This window comes from Carassius auratus, unplaced genomic scaffold, assembly GCF_003368295.1.
Source record: "Carassius auratus strain Wakin unplaced genomic scaffold, ASM336829v1 scaf_tig00027245, whole genome shotgun sequence".
In the NCBI taxonomy this organism is placed as follows: domain Eukaryota; kingdom Metazoa; phylum Chordata; class Actinopteri; order Cypriniformes; family Cyprinidae; genus Carassius; species Carassius auratus.
Window position 1 is genome coordinate 236,970 of NW_020525577.1, and position 9,395 is coordinate 246,364.

Here is a 9,395-nt window from a genome sequence, read left to right on the forward strand (position 1 = left end):
ACAGTTTTAATGAATATTATTATGTGGAATGGGTCTACAGCAAAGTGTCTCAAGTGATTCTCTGTATGTTTTTCTCATACAGGTGAAACATTGTTGAAAACATGCAGCCTGTCTCTACTGTGGAGTCGCCGGCTTTCAGTCAGTTCCTCAGCATGATAACATAGACTTCATTTTTAAACAGCATTTATATATATATGTATGTATGTATGTATGTTACTCGAAATTGATTCTGAATAATTCAGATTGCTTTCATTTATTTATTTCAAAATGTTTTGTGTTATGTTGTCCTTTGTTGATAGTTTTCATACTTAATCTGTGAAAGGAACAGTTTTAAGGGCTCAACACAACAGCGTTTATGATGCAGAAGCCACTTTAGTTTTTGATTATGAATATATTATTCATGTGTTTTGTTATTTATTTCAGAAATACTTGTGATATACAATATTCAGTTTGTGCTGGTCTGACTTAATCAAAATAGTGTTTAAAAATTACTTTCTGTTTTACTTTGTGTTTGTATAGAACATAACGCATAAAAGCGCATTAATGGGAACATTAAAGAAAGTCCTTTAAAAAAGTAACTAAAAAGTTAATTTTAACAGTAATGCATTACTTTTTGGTGTAAGTAATCAACAAAGCAATTGAGTTACTTTTTGAATTAAGTAACTAGTAACTGTAACTAGTTACTATTTCTTAGTAACTAGCACAACGCTGTATATAATATACAGTACTGTGCAAAAGTCTTAGGCCACTAGTATTGTCACCAATAAAAAATGGTTTTAAGTCAGTTATTTCTATATTTTGCTGTAGTGTGTCAGTAGTAAATATCAGTTTACATTTCCAAACATTATTTCTGCCATTAAATGTAATAATCCAGTAAGATTTGTTTGCACCAGGAGTCTGACAGCAGTCCGTGCTCCACACAGAGATCTGATCAGATCATCATCATCAGTCTGTCTGGAGTGACATGAAGAAACAGAATAAACTGAGACAGACTAAATCCAGAAGAACTGTGCCAATGTCTCCAAAACGCTTTAAGAAACATGCAAAGCTATGAGAAATCACATGAAATCCAAACAGCAGTGGCCTGAGATTAAAACTGTCCATCACTATTCGTGGCTGTGGGAGAGCACAGCTGTACCTGAGTTAGCCGAGAAGACAGCTGAATGATCTTGAGAAATGTACTTCCTTTAAGTTTCCTGGAGAAGAGTGCAGAAAACGCACAATGCTGTAAGAAACTTTGAAAGTAAGAGAAAGTCATGACATTTGCCAAATATGGTAACCCACACTCGGAATTGGTGCTCTGCATTTAACCCATCCAAGTGCACACACAGCAGTGAACACACACACCCAGAGCAGTGGGCAGCTATATATCCAGCACCCGGGGAGCAGTGCCTTGCTCAAGGGCACTGACAGTGGAAGAGAGCGCTGTGCATTAACTCCCTCCCACCGATGACAACTGCCAGCCCCAAGACCCGAACCTGTGATCTTCAGGTTACAGGTCCGACTCTCTAACCATTAGGCCACAGCTGCCTCATCGTTTGTGGTAACCCTTTGCGTTATCTTTGTCTGTGCACGTTCTCACTGTTATCAGCCTGAGAAGCCAACTTTATATAATTGTATTTTTTTTTTACACACCCTTTTTCAACTAAAAGAAAACCTTGAGAACGTAATGTTGTTGTAGAACATTGTTGTGTATAATGCCTTATCATAAGCTTGTTCAGAAATGTTGTCAAAAGCTTTATTATAATTTTTTTTTTTTAAATAACGTCTTTCTTAATAAACGTCAGTTATCAGCTCCTTCTTCACCACGACAGACCGGTACAGCGACCGCATTACTGCAGAAGCTGCACCGATCCGTCTGTCAATCTCACGTTCCATCCTTCCCTCACTCGTGAACAAGACCCCAAGATACCTGAACTCCTCCACTTGAGGCAGGAACTCTCCACCAACCTGAAGTGGGCAATCCACCCTTTTCCGACTGAGAACCATGGCCTCGGACTTGGAGGTGCTGATTCTCATCCCCGGAGCACCCTCCACAGGATGTCGCGAGGAACACGGTCGAACACATGCTTTCTCCAAATCCACAAAACACATGTGGACTGGTTGGGCAAACTCCCATGAACCCTCCAGCACCCTGGAAAGGGTATAGAGCTGGTCCAGTGTTCCACGACCGGGACGAAAACCACACTGTTCCTGAATCCGAGGTTCCACTATCGGCCGAATTCTTCTAGACTTTCCCAGGGAGGCTGATACAGTCTTGTTCAAAATAATAGCAGTACAATGTGAATAACCAGAATAATCAAGGTTTTTAGTATATTTTTTATTGCTACGTGGCAAACAAGTTACCAGTAGGTTCAGTAGATTGTCAGAAAACAAACAAGACCCAGCATTCATGATATGCACGCTCTTAAGGCTGTGCAATTGGGCAATTAGTTGAAAGGGGTGTGTTCAAAAAAATAGCAGTGTCTACCTTTGACTGTACAAACTCAAAAATATTTTGTACAAACATTTTTTTTTCTGGGATTTAGCAATCCTGTGAATCACTAAACTAATATTTAGTTGTATGACCACAGTTTTTTTAAAACTGCTTGACATCTGTGTGGCATGGAGTCAACCAACTTGTGGCACCTCTCAGCTGTTATTCCACTCCATGATTCTTTAACAACATTCCACAATTCATTCACATTTCTTGGTTTTGCTTCAGAAACAGCATTTTTGATATCACCCCACAAGTTCTCAATTGGATTAAGGTCTGGAGATTGGGCTGGCCACTCCATAACATTAATTTTGTTGGTTTGGAACCAAGACTTTGCCCGTTTACTAGTGTGTTTTGGGTCATTGTCTTGTTGAAACAACCATTTCAAGGGCATGTCCTCTTCAGCATAGGGCAACATGACCTCTTCAAGTATTTTAACATATGCAAACGGATCCATGATCCCTGGTATGCGATAAATAGGCCCAACACCATAGTAGGAGAAACATGCCCATATCATGATGCTTGCACCTCCATGCTTCACTGTCTTCACTGTGTACTGTGGCTTGAATTCAGAGTTTGGGGGTCGTCTCACAAACTGCCTGTGGCCCTTGGACCCAAAAAGAACAATTTTACTCTCATCAGTCCACAAAATGTTCCTCCATTTCTCTTTAGGCCAGTTGATGTGTTCTTTGGCAAATTGTAACCTCTTCTGCACATGCCTTTTTTTTAACAGAGGGACTTTGCGGGGGATTCTTGAAAATAGATTAGCTTCACACAGACGTCTTCTAACTGTCACAGTACTTACAGGTAACTCCAGACTGTCTTTGATCATCCTGGAGGTGATCATTGGCTGAGCCTTTGCCATTCTGGTTATTCTTCTATCCATTTTGATGGTTGTCTTCCGTTTTCTTCCACGTCTCTCTGGTTTTGCTCTCCATTTTAAGGCATTGGAGATCATTTTAGCTGAACAGCCTATCATTTTTTGCACCTCTTTATAGGTTTTCCCCTCTCTAATCAACTTTTTAATCAAAGTACGCTGTTCTTCTGAACAATGTCTTGAACGACCCATTTTCCTCAGCTTTCAAATGCATGTTCAACAAGTGTTGGCTTCATCCTTAAATAAGGGCCACCTGATTCACACCCGTTTCTTCACAAAATTGATGACCTCAGTGATTGAATGCCACACTGCTATTTTTTTGAACACACCCCTTTCAACTAATTCAACTAATTGCCCAATTGCACAGCCTTAAGAGCGTGCATATCATGAATGCTGGGTCTTGTTTGTTTTCTGACAATCTACTGAACCTACTGGTAACTTGTTTGCCACGTAGCAATAAAAAATATACTAAAAACCTTGATTATTCTGGTTAGTCACATTGTACTGCTATTATTTTGAACAAGACTGTATATATTTCTAATTTTTTTGGCTTACTATTGTTACATAAATTATTGCAGATAACTTCACCCCTAAACAGCATCTAAAATGTTATATATATTAAAACATGGTTGGTCTCCTATGTAAGTCAGATGAACTCTTTCTTTGTGACTGGACCAATCTGAGCCAGAATAAGCAGCAGTGAAATCCAGGCTTTGTTTCAGTCAAAAGTCAAAATCTGGCCACATAAACACTAAACTGTGTATGTGGTAGTCTATGGTTTTCTCCTCGTGTAAGAGACACACACACACACACACACACAGAATTCCAGCAGCACTGTCTGAAAATCTGCACATCCTCTTGGCTCTGTTGTATTGTCGTCACAGTCAGTGAGGAGCGAGACAGAGAGGAAGATGAGGACAGTCTATCCTGTGTTTCTCATCGCAGTGACAGATTTCCTCATCCATCAGCTTAAATCTCACTGCAGACACAGGCCAAAACAGCTCCATCTCTCCCACACACTCGTCCTATCTATCCATCCATAGTTCTGTCTGTCTGACTTTCATTTTCTGTCTGAAGTGTAGAAAGCTTCATCACAAGATCCTCACAAGTCCTCTACTTCATTAACAATAATACTTCATTAACAATAATTTAAGCCTTCATATTTGATTGCATTGCCTGTTAGCAGTGTAGCCAGCTTTGTTGATCATAGTGTGTAGTATTCTAGTTCTTTCAGTGTAGATTATGTGTTTGCATCCCTTTGTCTGGATTTAGGGTTTAAAACCCGCCTCTTTGTCTGTGCATTTGGATTTTCGTTCTGTTTAGCGAAATACACATAATAGCTCCCCCTGAGCATGACATCCAGCTAAATCTGATCACTCACTTCAGCATCACGTCCCTTAAAGGGTGGATGCGTCTGCTGCTTGTCTGCGTCTGCCACACACCCGAATCTGACTGTGGGCCACAGTCTGTGTCTAATGACAGAACAACTGTCTCCCTGCAGAAGAGACTCATTAGTTGAGTCTCATTAGTTCAGCAATGAACCATCTTCTGATTTTTACTACATTGGATTCTTGAGTTGATCTTTGGAGGTTCTTAGGAGAATCAGAGGTTCTTAACTGGAACTTAAAAAGTAGCTCTTCAAAACAATTATGACTTAGAGAGAACCATGTTCGTTTACATTTTTATTACTGCTTTTGTTTGCAATACACACATCTGTGTCAGAAACGGACAAAGAGAGAGGTACAAACAGAATAAAAACACCCACAATGCACTGAACGGATGCATGTTCACATGTAAAGAAGGGTTCTGGTGTTTCTAGACACAAGGTATCTTGGGACGCAGGGCTGTTTGGTTGTGTTTTTCATGGTCACGGTCTCCACTTCACCTCATTCTCGCACGTAAATCCTTGTGCACACCACGTCGTCGGCCCCAAAGATCTGAAAATGAGAGAAAGGAACAAAGACATCTGTCCGAAGCTCTAGCAGAGACGATCAGCCGAGTGTCTTGCACTCAACCTCCATTATGTTGTGTTTATGAAATAAAGACAATCGGAACTCTCCGTAATCCCTTTTCTGCTTTATTTTGGACTAAACTAAAGAAAGCACATTCATCTTATGGAAATGTGTCCTAGATTCGCAGGGAGACGCCAAAGACAATCAGTGCTGCATTCTGGGATTGTTGTTCTCCACACATCGAGCTCTGAATTCACTTAGCAAACCGTGAGAAATATCAAGCGGCAGATTTAAAGTGATCGCATCTGATTTGGGTCTGATTTGGCTCTCACAAGTTTATTGAACTTGTCTTCTGATAATATCCAACAGTGGACATCCATCATAGGAGAGTATTTATTAATTTTTTTTCATAAGATGTTTCAGACATTACATATTGTGTTTGAAAGCATTATGTGGTGGAAAGATATTTAAACATTTTAGATCTCTCAAGCTATAAGAAAATAAATCCATAGTCTGTTTCCTGTCTGAAGTCATAAAATATGATCTCTCATGTGAACACTGTCATGTTCATCCAGCTCTGGAGAAGTGAACGCCAGAAATATCCTTTGCCTTTACAATCTCCAAAACAGCAGATAAAGCTGTGTGTTAGCAAAGTGGCTCAGTCAGGATTTACTCTGTTTTCTTTACACCGAAGTTGATATTTAAATGAAACAAAAGAATCAGACTGGTTGCAGAAGTCTTAGTGATGATGTTGTGTTTGTGTGTCTCTTACCAGGATCAGTTCGTCTCCACGTAGCTCTCTGCTCCAGAATGTGACGGGTCCGTCTTGATCCACAAGCGTCTGCTTGCAGTAGATTTTATTCTCTGTCTCCCACGTGGCCAAACTCTACAGAACAACATTTCTGTGTTATTATCTGTAAATTTGATAATTAAAAAACAATCTATGCATCCACTTGATCTGTTAGCTGCTGCTAAACCTGAATGATTCATTCGAGAATCAGTTTGTGTTGAGTCAGTTCTTGAACAGTTCATTATTGCAGCATGTGACAAATGTTCGAACATTTGGTGATCTAATCATTTGTGTTTCTCATTATTTATCTTTTGCTGCATTCAGATGATTTCTTACTTTGGAATATGATCAAAGGATGTGTAATGGGTTTGGGAAAATCCTGATCCGGTTCTCAAATTCAACTCATTGACTCAATGATTCATGAATCAAACAATTCACTGATTTGACGCAAAAGAATGAATCATATATACTTTTTAGAGCATGACAGTCCCAGGCCCAGTTTTTTTAGATTACAAAGTGTATCTAGGATTTTATTTGAAATTTAGTACTTTTTTTGTGTGTGTGTGTGTAAATTATTAAATTCTGAATTATAGTTATATAATTCTGGAAAAATTATTTGTTCATAAAATTCTATTCTAAAAAGTAGAAGTTTGAAATGTTTAAAATGTATAATAATAATAATAATAATTCTAAATGTTTAATATAAATATACATTGTAAAAATAAAAAAAAATTATTACAATTTAATAAAATAAAGTGGCAGTTTTTGAGTGAAAATTGTAAAATCCTAAACAGATTTTTTTTCAGTGTAGTTTTATTGCACGTAATACACATTTTTACTAATAAATATGTAATACAAATATACTATAAATAACATATAGCATATATAATTTGACTATTAATAAAAACATGTATTTAAATATTCTCTAAATGATTATTTAATTTTAAATATTAAATATAAAACATTAGAAGTCAGTGGTATGTCCTCATAGAGATAACTCAGTAAGTGTGTTACTTTGGATAAATGTGGAGGGCCAGATAAATGAACAGTGTACGAGAAATACAGCAAAACAGCATCAGCATCAGACTCCGTTCATATCATCTCTCTCTCTCTCTCTCTCTCTCTCTCTCTCTCTCTCTCTCGCCCCAGGCACCATCTTTAAACCAATTTATACAGTGTACAGCATCCTGACACACTCATTTGTCTCGCTCAGACTAACAAAAACAGAGACACGCACAAACACACACACAAGCATCTTAATTTACAATCTAAGATCAACTGATTAACCAGGACACAGAGTAAAACTCAATGGAGAAAAATCCACTGCCTTTTAACTAAAGTAAAAGTTTGGTAATCTGGCACTGAAAATACTAATCTGAACATCATTGTCTTGATGGTTGCGATGACTGTGGGATGTATTGTGGATGATATTTCAGTGTAATGGAAATGAAAACTGGAAAAGGGACTTTTTTTTTAAACCCTCTTGCAATTTTACGTTATTTAGTGCAACTGGAACAGCATGGTACTTGCAACACTGTGGGTTTGATTCCTTGGAAATGCACTTGATGATTGAATGTACTTTGAATGCACTGTAAATAGCTTTGGAGACAAGCTTCTGCAAAATGCATAATGTAAATGTATGTGTATGCAACTAAATCATAAAATCCCTCCCATAAAGCGAGTAATGCAAACCAAACATCCCTCTCTCAGTTAATGTGCTTTCCTCGCATGACAGATACCAAGACTACAACTGCATTGTCAAAGCATCTGTAAAGATAATGCAATGAGAGTCTGAACAATAAAGTAACAAAGTAAAAAATAAAGAATAATACATAAGTTGAAATGAAAGTAAATAACACTAAAATAGTCTCTGTTCTTCCTCTAGGGGTTGATTAGCATCATTTCTCCCCGTCTCTCTCACTAACCATCATTTAGTCTCAGCCTTCTGCCCTGTGGCAGGTGAGCAGTCTGTCTCTATAGCAACCGGCTCTGAGAACGGCTGGATTACTTCCAGTCCCTGTCTGTCCCCCAACGACAACACGGCAGCTGAAGTAAAATAAAGGGTCTTATTTTTATGACACTCGCACACTCTCAGAGCATGTGCAGTGAGATTTGAGAAGCGAAGTGTATCTCAGTTCACCTACTTATACACTATTCACTGCTGTTTTATAGAATAAGTGTGAGTATATATACAATTCCATTGGGCGGTGTCAGAAATGGCACACTGTCTGACCAATCATAATGGTGAATCTGCCATTTCCACTGACTTAACAAACCAGACAAGAGTTAGGACATAAGTCGGTGGACTTGAATTAGAAAAAAAAGGTGTGTGTTGACGTATTTCTGCGGTTGAAACAAGATACCCTCTGATGTTCACTCACGTTTATTTCGTGCTATGACTAGTAAAGACGAAGAGATGATCGGTTCACATGCCGCTTGAACTGAGTCGCTTTACCGATCTGTCACGACACATTAAAAAGCCCAAAACAGCATTTATTGTTTGAATTTCTTAAAAATGACAGTGTTTGCTGAGACTATGTTTCATTTTGTTTTCACTGTGTTAGTACATGATGTGTGGGGGGTCAATGACTTCGCTACCATTTCCATCTATTGTAACTTGGGGTATTAATATATAATTCAATCAAAAAGCTTGTTGCTTCACATTGGCCAACTCATTTAATAGCTACAACTATCAGGATGAACATTTCGGAGCGCTTCCATTATAATTAAGAAACCTTTCCATGGACTTCTTCCAAGATTCTTCATGGAACAATTAATGTCAATAAAGAATCTTTATTTTAATTGTAAGCAATTTTCATGGTAGGCTTTTCCCATGATGCTCCAGGAGCCGATGGTCCAGCTCTCCCAATCCGCTAGCTTTTTGGCATATTTTTTTATATGTTTCATTTCCAAACCCATAGGTAGGTCGGAAAGACACACATGTATAAATAAATACAGAATGTCTCCGGTCTTTCAGAACGCTTGAGACAGACAGTTACGTGACTCTCAGGGGCTGCAAGACTCCAAAAAATAATAATCCCCCTCCCACGGCTGTCTGTTCCAGAACCAAAATGAGGTCAATTCTCTGTCTATACGCTCATCCTTTGACTATGTCTCTCTGTCTATCCACAACAAAGCCATTTCCACTTTTCTTTAACTAAAAATTACAAGACTAAATTTCTTGGGGGAATAATATTCAATATGATGTTCTCATTAAGTCCAGAGAAGTTAAAAGATTGTAGATGTGTTTCAAAACACATTAGTGAGCTGCCTACAAAGACAGTTTTCCAGAGAATTAAA

General features: G+C 38.3%; 1 long non-coding RNA gene across 1 annotated transcript; it reads right to left on the reverse strand.

The window, feature by feature from the left end:
* Positions 1–5,019: 5,019 nt before the first annotated feature.
* On the reverse strand, positions 5,020–6,193 carry LOC113079166 (uncharacterized). The gene is made up of 2 exons (XR_003281665.1): positions 6,078–6,193; positions 5,020–5,290 (listed from the first exon to the last, which is right to left on the reverse strand). It is a non-coding gene; the product is annotated as an uncharacterized LOC113079166 (long non-coding RNA).
* Positions 6,194–9,395: the final 3,202 nt, after the last annotated feature.